The sequence below is a fragment of the Mustela nivalis genome (assembly GCF_964662115.1).
Source record: "Mustela nivalis genome assembly, chromosome: 1".
Lineage (NCBI taxonomy): Eukaryota > Metazoa > Chordata > Mammalia > Carnivora > Mustelidae > Mustela > Mustela nivalis.
Window position 1 is genome coordinate 214,775,843 of NC_139020.1, and position 12,721 is coordinate 214,788,563.

The 12,721-nt window shown below is 63.2% G+C and overlaps 1 long non-coding RNA gene across 4 annotated transcripts; it reads left to right on the top strand.

Annotated features, from left to right (window-relative positions):
- The first annotated feature begins 5 nt into the window (after positions 1-5).
- Positions 6-8,632, top strand: LOC309868003. Of its 4 annotated transcripts, XR_014313442.1 has the most exons (6): positions 6-263; positions 2,408-2,605; positions 3,017-3,180; positions 7,289-7,528; positions 7,787-8,125; positions 8,340-8,632. It is a non-coding gene; the product is annotated as an uncharacterized lncRNA (long non-coding RNA). The 4 variants fall into 4 exon arrangements; XR_014313443.1 differs by lacking the exon at positions 8,340-8,632 and having other exon boundaries at positions 7,304-7,528; positions 7,787-8,124; XR_014313444.1 differs by lacking the exons at positions 6-263; positions 8,340-8,632 and adding an exon at positions 691-816 and having other exon boundaries at positions 7,787-8,124.
- The last annotated feature ends 4,089 nt before the right edge of the window (positions 8,633-12,721 follow it).

Consider the following 12,721-nt stretch of genomic DNA (forward strand, 5'->3'; position numbering starts at 1 on the left):
GCGCCGAGAGGGCGGGCGGGTGCGAAGCCGAGGGGCGCCGAGCGGGCGGCGACGGAGGGCGGCCTCCGCCCCGGCCGGCCCCGCTCCCTTTGCGAACCCGCCCCCGGGCGCCGCGGCGTGCAGAAGGCGCCCTGTTCCCTCCCCGCCCCCGCCACACGACCCGAGAGAACCTTCCAGAGCCTTCCAGAACCTTCACGTTCCTGAGGCGCCACGTGCTGCCGCGGTGCCCCTGACGTAGCCGCCCAGCGCAGCCCGGGACGCAGGTACCAGTGGGCCGAGCTCGGGGTCACGTCGCCTCTTTTCAGCTTGACCCCCGCACCCCCCACCCCGGCCTCGGCCAGGCGTGGCCCTCAGCTCGGCCCGGACCCTCACGCCCTGCCGCGGGCGCAGGGGGCGACGGGAGGGGACATGGGGAACTGGGGGCGTAGGAGGGCGCGGGGGCGCAGGCGGGGACGCGTGGGGCGGGGGCGTTGACGCCCGGGGCAGGCTGGGAATGGGGAGCCGAGGCCTGGGAGGGGGCGGAGCCCGCGCCGGAGAGGGGGCGGGGCCAGCGCCGGGGGAAGGGGAGAGGGCGGGGCCAGCGCCGGGGGAAGGGAGGGGAGGGGGCGGGGCCAGCGCCGGGGGGAGGGGAGGCGGGAAGGCGCGGCGGCCGCCGGGACCCGCCCGGCACCGGGAGCGGGCGCGGCGGCTGTCTGCGCCTGCGGGTGTAGACGGCGCCCGCGGCTCTGGTGCCCGGGCACGGCGCCCGCCGAGCTCCCCTGGGGCCCTCATCGGGGAGTGGGATGGACCAGACGGTGGCGGAGTCTGAGTCCGGAGGCGGGTCTGCCGAATGCGGCCTCAGCTGCGGTTCGGGCCGGCTCGCCCTCGGGGTGCGGACGTTGCTTGCAGTGGCCGCGGGTCGGGAGGGAGGTCCACGCCCGGCGCAGCCGCTCGCAGGTGTCCGCGGGCTAACGGCGGTGGAAGCCGCCCCGCCTGGCCCTCCGCTCGCGGACGGCAGCTCGACCTGTGCGCCCTGGGTCTCCGGGCGATCGGACCCAGCCCCGCAGGCTCCCCGTGCCCGTGCCCTCCCCGGGTGGTAGCCGCGCACACCGGCTTGGCTGAAGTCCGGCCGAGCCCCTGGCGGGTGCGCCGGCCGGACGGAGGTGTGGGCGCCCGCCCCCCGGCTCCCGGGGCGCCCGGGGAAGGCCGTTCTCGTGGCGGTTCTCCCGGTCCCTCGCGCTCTGGTGGGGGAGCCTCTCCCGCGGCCCCGCGTCGTGGGATGCTCCGCCCCCGCTTCGGGGACTGCCTGGTGGCCCGGCCTGGGCGCGCCTTGCGGGGCAAGGGGGCGCTCGGGGAGCTGGGGCTGCTGGAGACGGCAGGTGGTGCGGTAGGGACAGCGGCGTCCGCGCGCCTTACCGGGAGCCGCAGCCGCGGGAAGCCCGGCCCTCGCGACCCCATTCTTCGGCTTCTGCTCCGGCGCAGCGGCGCGGAGCCTGTTGGCGAACCCGGCTGCTTCGTTCTCAGCCCGGCGGGCGTCCGCGCCGGGTGCTTTTCGCGCTCCCAGCGGCCTCGGGTGCGCCCGGACTGCGCGGCGCGGGGCTGCTGCCCGGCCTGTGCGGCTCCCTGGGGTCGCTGGCCGGCTTCTGACCTGGCGCTGAAGGTTCCCAAGAGCACGGGCCGCTTCACGGACAAGGAAACCCAGGGAGTCCAAGGCAGAGCGGAGACTCTGCTTCTCTGAGATTTTGTATTTCCTCCAGAAACACAGAGCCTGAGCCGGGGGAGGGGCAGACGGCGAGGGAGTAGCGGCCCGCGTGGGGGTCACGGCCTGCGCTGACGGGGGGAGCCGCGGGCTGGGGTTTCATCCGGGAAACCTAGCTCCAGTGGTCATCGGCCGTTGAGTATGTGCAGGTCCTGCCACAGCCCGTACCGCAGGCGTTGAAGAAACCGAGACCGGAGCAGGGTTGCTCGTGGCCGGGGCTCCCAGGCTGGAGGGATTGTGGAGATGACATTTGGCCTGAAAACCTGATGTCTGAATGACCTGGGGACGGGGGAAGCGTTTTCAGAGCTTAGGGGCCGGGCAAAGGCCATGGGGTGGTGGAAGGCCCTGCTTGTCAGAGGAGGTAAGCGATGCCTGCTGAAGCGGGCAGCAAGGGTCAGGGAGAGCAGAGGGAGTCCCTCCAGGCTTAGGTGGCCCGAGGGGTGTGTGTGTGTGTGTGTTTGAAGATTTATCTGTTTGAGAGAGGAAGCAGGAAAGGAGACAGGACAGCGTGGAGGCAGACTCCCTGGTGAGCAGGGACCCTGAGGTGCGGCTCGATCCCAGGACTCCAGGATCATGACCTGAGCCAAAGGCGGCTGCTTAGCCAACTGAGCCACCCAGACACCCCCTAGGAGCAATTTTTGAATTTTTGTTTCTAATTTATCATCTTAGGATGACTACAGGCTCACAGAAGTTTGCAGGAGTCTAGACAGGGACCTTGGACGTGTCCTCACGTTCCTGCCGTGGTTCTGCTTTGTGCTTCTGTGACACAGTATCCCAGCCAGGACCCTGACCTGATGCCGTGGCGGGCAGAGCTCTGAGCCGCCGTGTGGCACGCGTGGATTGTGTACTCGCCACCCTAGCCAAGAGGTGGGGCATCCCCACAGCCACAGAGCGCTCCCTCCAGCCGCCCCTGGTAGACCCACCCTGCTCGGCCCGGGGCGCCCCCGAGCTGTTCTCCATCACCCCCTTCCCCGGTGCGGCCTTACAGCACACAGCCTCTGGAGACCGGCTCTCGCCACTCGGCGGGGTGCCCCAGAGAGACCTTCAAATTCTCACGTGTATGGGGCGTTCTTCCTTTTTGTGCGAGTGCTGTTCTGTGCCGTGCGTGGGCCCGGTCATCTCCCTATTTTAAGGTCCCTGACATCAGTCCCGTGCAGGCACAGTGTCCCGGGTGAGAGTGCGGGCATCTCTGGGACCCATCTGGCCCACGCAGGACACGAGGGAGGGGGGGAGGGGTGGTCTAGGCGCTGGCCTACCACGTCTGCCCTGCATTCCCAGGTGCAGGCGCACCTGCACAGCCGCCGCCGGCTGCGGACCGGAAACTCTCAGCCGCTTGCCCGGTCGCGAGGGAGCTTCTGCTCCGAGGACAGCTAGCACACCCCTCATCAGAGCCTGTCCGGACCCCCCCAGCGGCGGCCGAGAGGACTCACCAGCCCCTTCCTGTACGTGTGTTGTAGGTTACCCGGCACCCCACAGCTGGGGCCCTGGACCAAAGAGGTGCTCCTTGGGCATGTCGCCTTTGCGTAGTCCAGCCAGTGTGTATTGGGGGAGACCGTATCGGGTATCTCCCCTGTAAGCCTGCTGCCTCTTACCTGTAGTCCCAGTGAGAGAGAAGGGTGCTGTGTCTGTCCCCCACCAGCCTAGGGGGAAGCCTGGCCTTCCCTCCGGCGTCTGTGGGGCCTGGAGCCTTGGGGCAGAGTCCAGGAGAGACCAGACTAAGTGTCTGAGTGAGGGGTCAGGTGGGCAGATGCCTCCGTGTGGCGCTGCCCAGTGGACAGTGCCAGAAACCCCGTGTAGACCAGAGCAGAGTCTGTGGTACTCAGAGCCCTCATCCCCATAGCACGTAACACAGAAGGCTGCTGCCGTGACTCCGGGGGGCTGAGAAGGAGCCCCAAAGAGAAAGGCACCCCCACACCCTCCGTCTGTCCTGCCGAGGCTTCCGATGCCGGCAGCCACGCCGCCGGCTCTTCTCCTTCCTGCCTCCTACGGGCTAGTCCTGGCCCAGGCGCTGCCCTGCTCTGTGTCTCTGACGGCGCGGCCCGCAGAACTCTAGGACAGTCCCCAGTGCCTCACGACCTTGTGGAAGCCCCCGTCTTGAGCGTGAGTAGAGTTTGCAACGGGATGAGTGTCACGTCTCTGATTACGTGACACGCGGCAAAGGTGACAGGATTTTCTGGATGGAATTAAGGTCCTTAATCAGTTTAATTTTAGGGGCACCTAGGGGCTATCGTAAGCATCTGCCTCCGGCTCAGGTCATGGTCTCAGAGTCATGGGATCGGGCCCCACGTCAGGCTCCCTGTTTGGCAAGGAGCCTGCTTCTCCCTCTCCAACTCCTGCTGATTGTGTTTCCTTTCTTGCTGTCTCTTTCAGTATCAAATAAATTTTAAAAACTCTTAAAAAAAGAAAGAAGAAGAAGAACTGCCTGTTGCTTAGGAGAGGCTGCTATTTTTTTTTAAGATTTTGTTTGTCAGAGCGAGCGAGCACAGGCAGGCAGAAGCAGAGGGAGAAGCAGGCTCCCTGCTGAGCAAGGAGCCAGATGTGGGACTTGATCCCAGGACACTGGGATCGTGACCTGAGCCGAAGGCACCCGCTTAACTGACTGAGCCACCCAGGCGTCCCCGCTAACTTATTTTTTAAAAAATTAAAAATCAGTTGATTTTTAGTTAATGTAAAAGGAAATTATTTTGGTGGGCCTGACCTAATCCGGGGAGCCCCTTAGAAGAGGGGCTGGAGGTCCTCCTGAGGTCACAGGGATTCTTCCGTGGCCACAGAGAAGCATGCAGCTGCCCTGAGGGGGATTGTGCCAACAGCCTTGTGAGCTTGGAAGGGGCCCCTGCGTCCGGCCGCACAGCCCCCACCAGCGCCTGGATGCCACAGCAAGGGCCCTGAGCAGAACCCCCAGCTACGTGTCCCCCGGGTTCCTGACCTGCAGAAGCTTTCAGACGAGTGTTGTCTTAATCTTCTGGGTTTGTGGTCACTTACTGCCTTCCAGTAGGAAGCTCGTGGGCCGCTCCCCGTCCGTGGGGGTGAGGTTCCGGAGCTTCCTCTCCCGCCTTCCTTGATTCTTGTTTCTGTGGTCTCCCCGGCCACCTAGCCCTCCGGTGGCCCAGGTCAAGGTTCAGCTGCTTCAGGGACCCCTCCCTGGGAGCCCACAGCTGGGCTGCGCTTATGGCATGGTGAGCCGTGGTGGGGTCACTGTCTGTTCGCCCTCCTGATGGCACAGGGCAACTGGCACTTCCTGCCCGGTCACTGCAGGTGTGGCTGTGGCATGGGTGCTGCGGAAGACACGAGGGCCGAGCTCTGCGGCCAGCACGCATCCGCCCCTCCCCTTTCTGCCTCGGATGCCATCCGCCCCCCTCCCAGCCAGGCCCCAGAACAAGGAGGAGGAGGACAGAGGAGCCTCAGCAACCATGGTGGGTGACCGGCGGGCCAAAACCGTGTCCCTGGCCCTAAAGCCATACGGAATCACGATCCTGTGCTTCTGGAGAAGTCTGCTTCCTCCAGGGGCTCTGAGGGAGCGGCTGTCCGACCTCTGCGGGCTCTGGCAGTCCTTGGCTTGTGGACACATCCCTCCCCTGCGCTGTGTCCCTGTGTCCTCATCTTGTAAGGACACCAATCACTGGACTTAGGGCACACCGTCCTCCATTACAGTCTCTTTTGAATTGTCGGCAAAGACCCCACTTCGCTAGGTTCTGAGGCTCCCAGTGGACATGAATGTGGGGGGACCCTGCTGCGTGCGGCCCCTGAGGCGTGTGAGCGGAGTGGACGTTTGTTGTTTGCTGACACGGAGCTGCAGCGTGTCTGTGACCATATGCGGCGCCGCCGGTCCACACTGTCACGTGACGACTCATCTTCGTGCTTGTCTTCGCTGGACACGGACCTCCTGCCAGAGGGAGACGGTGCGTCACCCCTGACTGCGTCGCACGGGACCTGGGGGTGGGGGGCTTGTCCGACCAGCTGCCCCCCGCCTGTCCCCCGCACATCCTAGCGACGGAAGCAGCATCGTGTAGGAAAATAGCTAATTCGCACCCAGAGCCGTCGGGGCGGCCTTCGGCGTGAGCTGGAAAGTGCATAGAGAAGCCGCCAGGCTCCTCGGCAGGAGAGGGAGAAGAGCCGCGAGAGGAGGCCCGCCTGAAGTCGGGGCGGAGGCAGGGCAGGTGGGCGTCCCGGCCCCCAGCAGCGCCCCGTTCAGGGGGTCCTCGGCCGCAGACCTGGGCCGGAGCCTCCCCGAGTGGGGGCTGCTCGGCTGAAGCAGGGGACAGGCTGCAGGGAGCCCTGCAGGGAGCCCGCAGGACATGGGGACTGGAAGGCGCTGGCCACGCGCGAGGAACCAAGGAGACGGCGCCCGGGGTCAGAGCAACCCTCGCGCTCCTCGCGCCACCAAGGCCCCCAGTGTTGACCCAGCCCCAGGCCCATGCTGACCCTGGCTGCCTGGAGGAGGCGGCGGCCGGGATGCCGTCACGGTCCTGAGCTTTGCTCAGTTACCTCGTTCGGTTACCGTTTTAGAAAGGTGACCAAAACAGTAAAACATTTTACAACCACCTACCTTACGCTTCCCTGATCTGGGCCGGGCTCCCTTGAGGCCGCTGAGCTAACTGCTGTGTGCCCGTTGGCCCCCTTCCCAGCAGGCTGCCCCTGGGGGTCTGGCCCCGACTCGGCCTGCAGGGCCCCATCCATGGCTTTGCTGCTGGCTGTGAAGAAGCCACGCGACCCCTTCTCAGCACCACGCCCAGTCGGGCCCCTCACCGGCTGTCATGCTACAGCCTCTCCCCAGCAGTGCTGCCGGGTGTGGGCTCCCTGGGCCCCGTGGGGGCGAGCAGCACCCCTAGTCCCCACCCACGTGCTGCCAGGAGTGCCCCCAGGCGTGTCAACCACAGCCGCCCTGGAGGCAGGACCCCCCCAGGTGAGGCCCGTGGCTAATAGCACCCCTGCTGTCATCCCCGGAGGTAGCCTTGAGGGGTTCAGCTTGCGCCCTGGGTGTCCGCGGGACTTGGGCCCTGCACCCAGCATGCGCAGCCCTCCCCGCAGGCGGCTCTCTGCTGCGGAACGTCCCGCTGCCCGTCAGCACTGCCGTCGGGTGGTGGGCCGCTGCGGGGGGAGGGGGCCCATCTTTCTCCTTCACCATCTCCTGACTGATTCTGGCCGTTGGCACTTAGCACGTCCACGCTTCTTCCTCCAAGGGCTCGTGACTTGGTATGGTCCTCGGGGGCCTGACCTCTGGGATATGCCCGGGATTAACAAATCTAGGCGAAGTGTGAGCGTGAACAGGGCAGCCCGGGGTGCCCGGCCGGACTTCCGCACACAGCGTAGGCCGTAGCCGTGTTACTCTTCTAGGGCTGTTGTACCGAAGAACCGCATGCAGATGGTCCACCACCTCCTGGTCAGGGAGCCGGAAAACCCGGGCTGAAGGGGTTGCAGGGCCACGCTCCCTCTGGAGGCTCCGGCCAGGGCCCTTCCTGCCTCTCCCAGCCTCTCGGGGCCCTGGAGCCTCCTGGTTAATGACGCGCTTTTCTCCGTGTGTCTGTGTCCAGATGCCCTTGGTCTTACAAGCTCCCCGCTCGCCAGATCAAGGCTGACCTCGTCTTGACTATTCACATCTGCAAAGACCCTGTTTCCAAGGAGGCCCCAGCTCACAGGCTCCTGGCGGTCAGGACTTCAGCTGAACCTCTGGGCTCGCATTCAACCCGGAAAGACCTCCCGGCTGGCAGGCTCCGCCCCTGCGGCGGGTCCGTGCGTAGCAGCGATCTCGCGCCCCGCGGGCGGCCGCGTAAAACAGAGCTGAAGTGCTAGGTCCGTCTGGATCCGTGTCAGACACGTAGTGAAGGCTCGTCGGGCGTGTTACTGACGTACAGCTGATCACTCAGGCTGAGCCCTCGAGCTGTTCCAGCCTGCAAATGGGCCTGTTCTACACACAGACTGCAGTGGCAGCCGGGTGTGTTTTTAGGGGGCAAGTCTGGCAACCCTGTTCAGTAATGGGATTTGTGGACTTTTCTCCAAAGGGGCAAATGGAACTTCGAGGAACATTACGCTGATTTCTCTTTCCGCCAGAGCCTTTGGTACGTGCCGGTCGGAGTCTCGTCTTGGTTAACAGAGACGCTTTCAACAGTGTGTGAGTGTGGGCGCGAAGCCTCCAGAAACCGAAGAAAATTGGTTATGAGATACATATTTTAAAACAGGATGGGGCAGGCCCCTGGGTGGCTCAGCCGGTCAAGCATTCGACCCTTGATTTTGACTCAGATCTTGATCGCAGGGTCCTGCGAGGGAGCCCAGTGTGGGGCTCCCTGCCGGGTGGGGAGTCTGCTTGGGGCTCCCTGCCTCTGTGCCCCTCTCCTCGACGCGTGCTCTCTCTCTGTCTCTCTCAAAACAAATACACATTTTTTTTTAAATGTTGGCTGCTCTTTTATTTTTTTAAAGATTTTATTTATTTATTTGTCAGAGAGAGAGCAAGCGAGAGCGAGCACAGGCAGACAGAGTGGAAGGCAGGGTCAGAGGGAGAAGCAGGCTCCCTGCGGAGCAAGGAGCCCGACGTGGGACTCGATCCCAGGACGCTGGGATCATGACCCGAGCCGAAGGCAGCTGCTTAACCAACTGAGCCACCCAGGCGTCCCTTGGCTGCTCTTTTAATCAAACATATAAAACTAATTTTATTGTGGGTTTGTGCTGATAAATTTGCATGCAATACAATTTGCCATGTAAGTGTGCGATTCAGGAGGGGCACCTGGGTGGCTCAGAAGCATCTGCCTTCTGCTTGGGTTACGATGCCGGGGTCCTGGGATCGAGCCCCACATCGGGTTTCCTGCATAGCGGGGAGCCTGCCTCTCCCTCTGCCTCTGTCTCCTGCTCCCCTTGCTTGTGCTCTGCCAAATAAATAAACAGTATCTTCTGAAAAATAAAGTGGCAATTCGGTGATATTTATTCACAACATTGTGTAACCTATAGCTCTGGAATGTTCCAGAAAATTCCATCACCCAAAAGGAGCCCGCCCCGGTTCCCGTTAGCATTCACCACCGCCTCAACCTGTTCCCTGGCCCCCACGAGCCCCCTTCCCGTCCTTGGAGGAGCCTGGTCTGGACGTGTCACACGCGTGGACTCACACCCGTGTGGCCTGTGTCTGGTTCCCTCCCTGCGTGTTGTGGGCTTGGGGGTCTGTGCCCGGGCCACACGTCAGTGCTCCACTGCTTTTCATAGCCCAGTAACGACCTCGGGAGTGGTGTGGTAAGCTAAAATGGCCACGGAAAGACATCCATACCCTAATTCCTGGAGCCTATGAAATGTCTCGCAGAGAAGGAATTTTTAGACGTGTTTAAGTAAGGTGGGGATCTTGATGGGAGATGATACAGGATTATCCGAGTCCCAGTGTCATCACAGGGGCCCTGATCAGAAGGAGGCAGCAGCGGGGATTTGATGCTCACGTAAAGGAGAAGCCTTGTGAGGCTGGAGGCAGAGACTAGAGCGATGCGGCCACAGGGTCGTACCGCGGAGCCCCCAGGAGCCAGAAGAGTCAAGAAGGAGCCGCCCCAGGGCCTCCGGAGGGAGTGTGGCCCGGATACTCTGACCCAGTAACCGTGATGGAGGCCTTCTGACCTCTAGAACTGTAAGGTATAGATCTAGGTTTTAACCGCCCAGCGTGCGTGCAGTTAACTGGTTTCCACCACTGTTCCGGCTGAGCTGTGTCCTCTGCAAACTCGTCTGCTGACGTTCTGAGCCTCGGGGCGTGACTGTGTGGATACAGGGTCTTTAAGGGGGTCATTAAATCAGAGCCAGGCCACGAGGGCGGACACAGGCGGAAGGTGGCCGTCCACACACCTAGCGGGAAGGCCTCGGGAGGGACCAGCCTGCCCGCGCCAGGATCTCAGACTTCTGGTCTCCAGATCTGGGAGAGATGTCTGGCTCCCCGAGTGTGGTATTTCATGACCTGGCCAAGCAGACGGAGACAGCAGCCGTGGGTAACCGATACCCCCTTCCATGTGTGCCCCCCCACCGCCACAAGGACTCTGTGCCCGGCATCCCTGCGCGTGTCGTGCCTGTCCTGGCTTAACCCCCGCCGGACCTGGCTGCTGGCCGAGCTGTGGGCATGGAGGGAGTGTGGGGCAGCTGCTGTGGAGACTTCTCTGGCCGTTCCTCAGAAAGTTAAAAATAGAAGGACCGCGTGGCTGGGCAATCCCACTCTGGGTTTGTACCCCGAAACATCGAAAGCCTTGAATATCAAACATCATCTGTACCTGCGCCCACAGCAGCACTGTTTACCGCAGACGGACGGGGCCGCACCCAGCATCTGTCCACAGATGGAGGACACACGCGGCACCACCCGTCCCATACAAGGAACACGCAGGAAGGGGGGGACCCTGACCCCTGCCATGACGCAGAGGGACCCCGAGCACACGGGCTCAGCGACAGGACCCAGAAGGACCCGTCCTGCAGGTCCCGCTCCCAGGAGGGCCCCAGAGGAGTGCCGTCCGCACGGGCAGAGAGAAGGGGGTGGGAGCCGGGGCTGGGGCAGGGGTGGGCAGTCCGTGCTTCGTGTGGGGAGATGGAAGGTTCTGGAGATGGAGAGTGGGGGCTGCTGAGCTGTGCCCTCAGAGATGGTTGCGATCTTGAATTTTATGTGCCTTGTACAACATTAAGAAAAAAAAACTAAGCCCCATTCCTACAAGCCAGGATTTCCCACCCCGTGTGGGGTTCTTGATGTGTTCCATGTTGGGGTCAGAGGGCAGCAGACACCCGGTCAGGAACATGACCCCAGCGCCACCCCCTTTCAGGAGTTCTCTGGAGGCCGTGTCCCTGCTCCGGCGAGACCCCTGCCCTCCCACACCAGGGAAGGGCCGTGTGCTCGGGTCTCCTCAACCAGGAGTCGAGGATTAGCCCGTTGAGTTCCCATCCTGTTTTTAAAAAGCCTTTCATTTGCACTGAGGCATTTCAGGCTGCACCACCAGTGTGCTGGAGACTGGCTTCCTCCCTCTGGCCTCCTCCCAGACTCTCTGCCGAGCTCTCACTTGTTTTCCGCAGGGTCCTCCAGCACGCGGTCTCGTGCTGTGCCCCGCCGGTCACGGGGACACAGCCGCCAGCCCCCGCCCAGCCCTGCCCAGCGTCCACGCTAACCCTCGGACACCCGGACCCCAGATTCCTCAGGGTCATGCCGCTCTGCTGAACTTCCAGCCAAGACCCTGAGTGGAAACGAGGATTTCCCCGTGTCCGTGTGTGTGTGTCCGTGTGTGTGTGTTCGTGTGCGCGCGCGCCAGCCTGGATCAGAGCCGGCGTGGGGCATGGCGGCCCCTGCAGGCGGACGGCATGTGGTTGGCCAAGTCCGCGGCTGCAGCTGGGCTCACCCCTCTCCGGGAGTCAGGCCCCCCAGTGCCCCAGAGCCTGGGCTCCCGCTTGCAGCCCGCAGCTCCGTGAAGCGTCCCTGGAGCGCGGACTGGCCCCGGGCGGGACCTGATGGCTTTGCCCGGAGCCTCCATCCCGCCAGCGGGTGTGCTCCGGTCGGCAGGTCGAGCTCAGAGTGGGCTTCCGTGGGCTTCGTCACAGGGGGCGACTTTTAAAGGTGGTGGCAAAGTACTTATTAACACAGGGGCACCTGGGGGCTCAGTTGTCGAGCGTCCGCCTTCAGCTCAGGTCGTGGCCCCGGGGTCCTGGGATCAAGCCCTGCGTCCGGCTTCCTGCTCAGCAGGAGCCTGCTTCTCCCTCTGCTTGGGCTCCCTCTCCCACGGGCTCTCTGTGTCAGATCAATAAACAGCTGAAAACAAATATGTGTAAAGTGAAATGTCCCGTCAGTCGGGACTCTGTAAGCACAGCGTGAGGCGCGCTCTCGCTGCCCTGCGAGCGTGCCGCCCTCCGGCTCCAGAACGTTCCATCTCCCGGACTGAGCGCTCCGATGCACCGCCCCCTCCGCAGGGGCCGTTTGGGGACCTTCACTCTACTTCTTCCCATGACTTGGGCTCTCGCCCGCATACGCGGCACCGGGCAGGGCATTGACACCGCAGCCCTTGCTTGAGGCGAGTCCTTGTGACGCAGACTCGCGCGTGTTCAGGCTTTTTAGTTTTTACTAAAGACCAGACGAGTTCACGCTCTTCCTGGATGGCATGGGACACGTGGTCGGGCTGTGCCAGTCTCCTTATCATCCAGAATTTTGTTGTCGGAACGTGAAATGGATTGATAAAAATGTTTAAAACCCGTAACTCCAGGGACGCCTGGGTGGCGCAGGGTCGAGCCCCCGACTCTTGATTTTGGCTCAGGTCCTGATCTCGGGGGTCCTGGGATCCAGCCCCTGTCAGGCTCTGTACTCAGTGGGGAGTCTGCTTGTCCCTCTGCCTCTGCCCCCTGCCCCCCCAGCTCGTGCGCGTGTGCACAGGCTGTCACTCATTCTCTCTCTCTCTCTCCAAAAAACCCAGTAAAACCCCATAACTGCCCCAGAGCGACTAACGGTGAAGAAAGTGCGATTTCCGAAAGCACAACAGAACAGCAGGAGGAGGAGGGTCGTGCCTGCACCCGCTGTGCCGTGGGCGCGGCCACCGCGGGCTGTCGTCCCTCCCTTGGGGTCCGCCCTCCGGGTTAGGACGTTGGATGCCCGCGCGGCCACTCCGCCAGCTGCCGGGTCCCTGCTTGTCACCACCGCTCCCCGGCTCACGTCCTCTCTTCTGGTCCCACCGGACGTGTTTCCGTGCACACTCCCTCTCTTTCTTGGTTGTGAGAAAACCCTGAGTTCGGACACGGCTCCAGCAGCACCACACATCCGAGGAGACGGGAGCGAGGGAAGCACCAGAAAAAGTCGCGAAAGGAAGCCTCTGGGGACACGGCGCGGTTTGCTCCTCCCCAGGTCGTAGATGAGCTGGTTCCCTAGTGTCTCAGGATGAAGGCAGGGCTTCCTGGGGAGGGGGCGTCCTGCGACCAGCGCGGACGGGGTGCCGGCGTGCCGTGACCAGCGTGGACGGGGTGCCGGCGTGCCGTGACCAGCGCGGACGGGGTGCCGGCGTGCCATGGAGACGT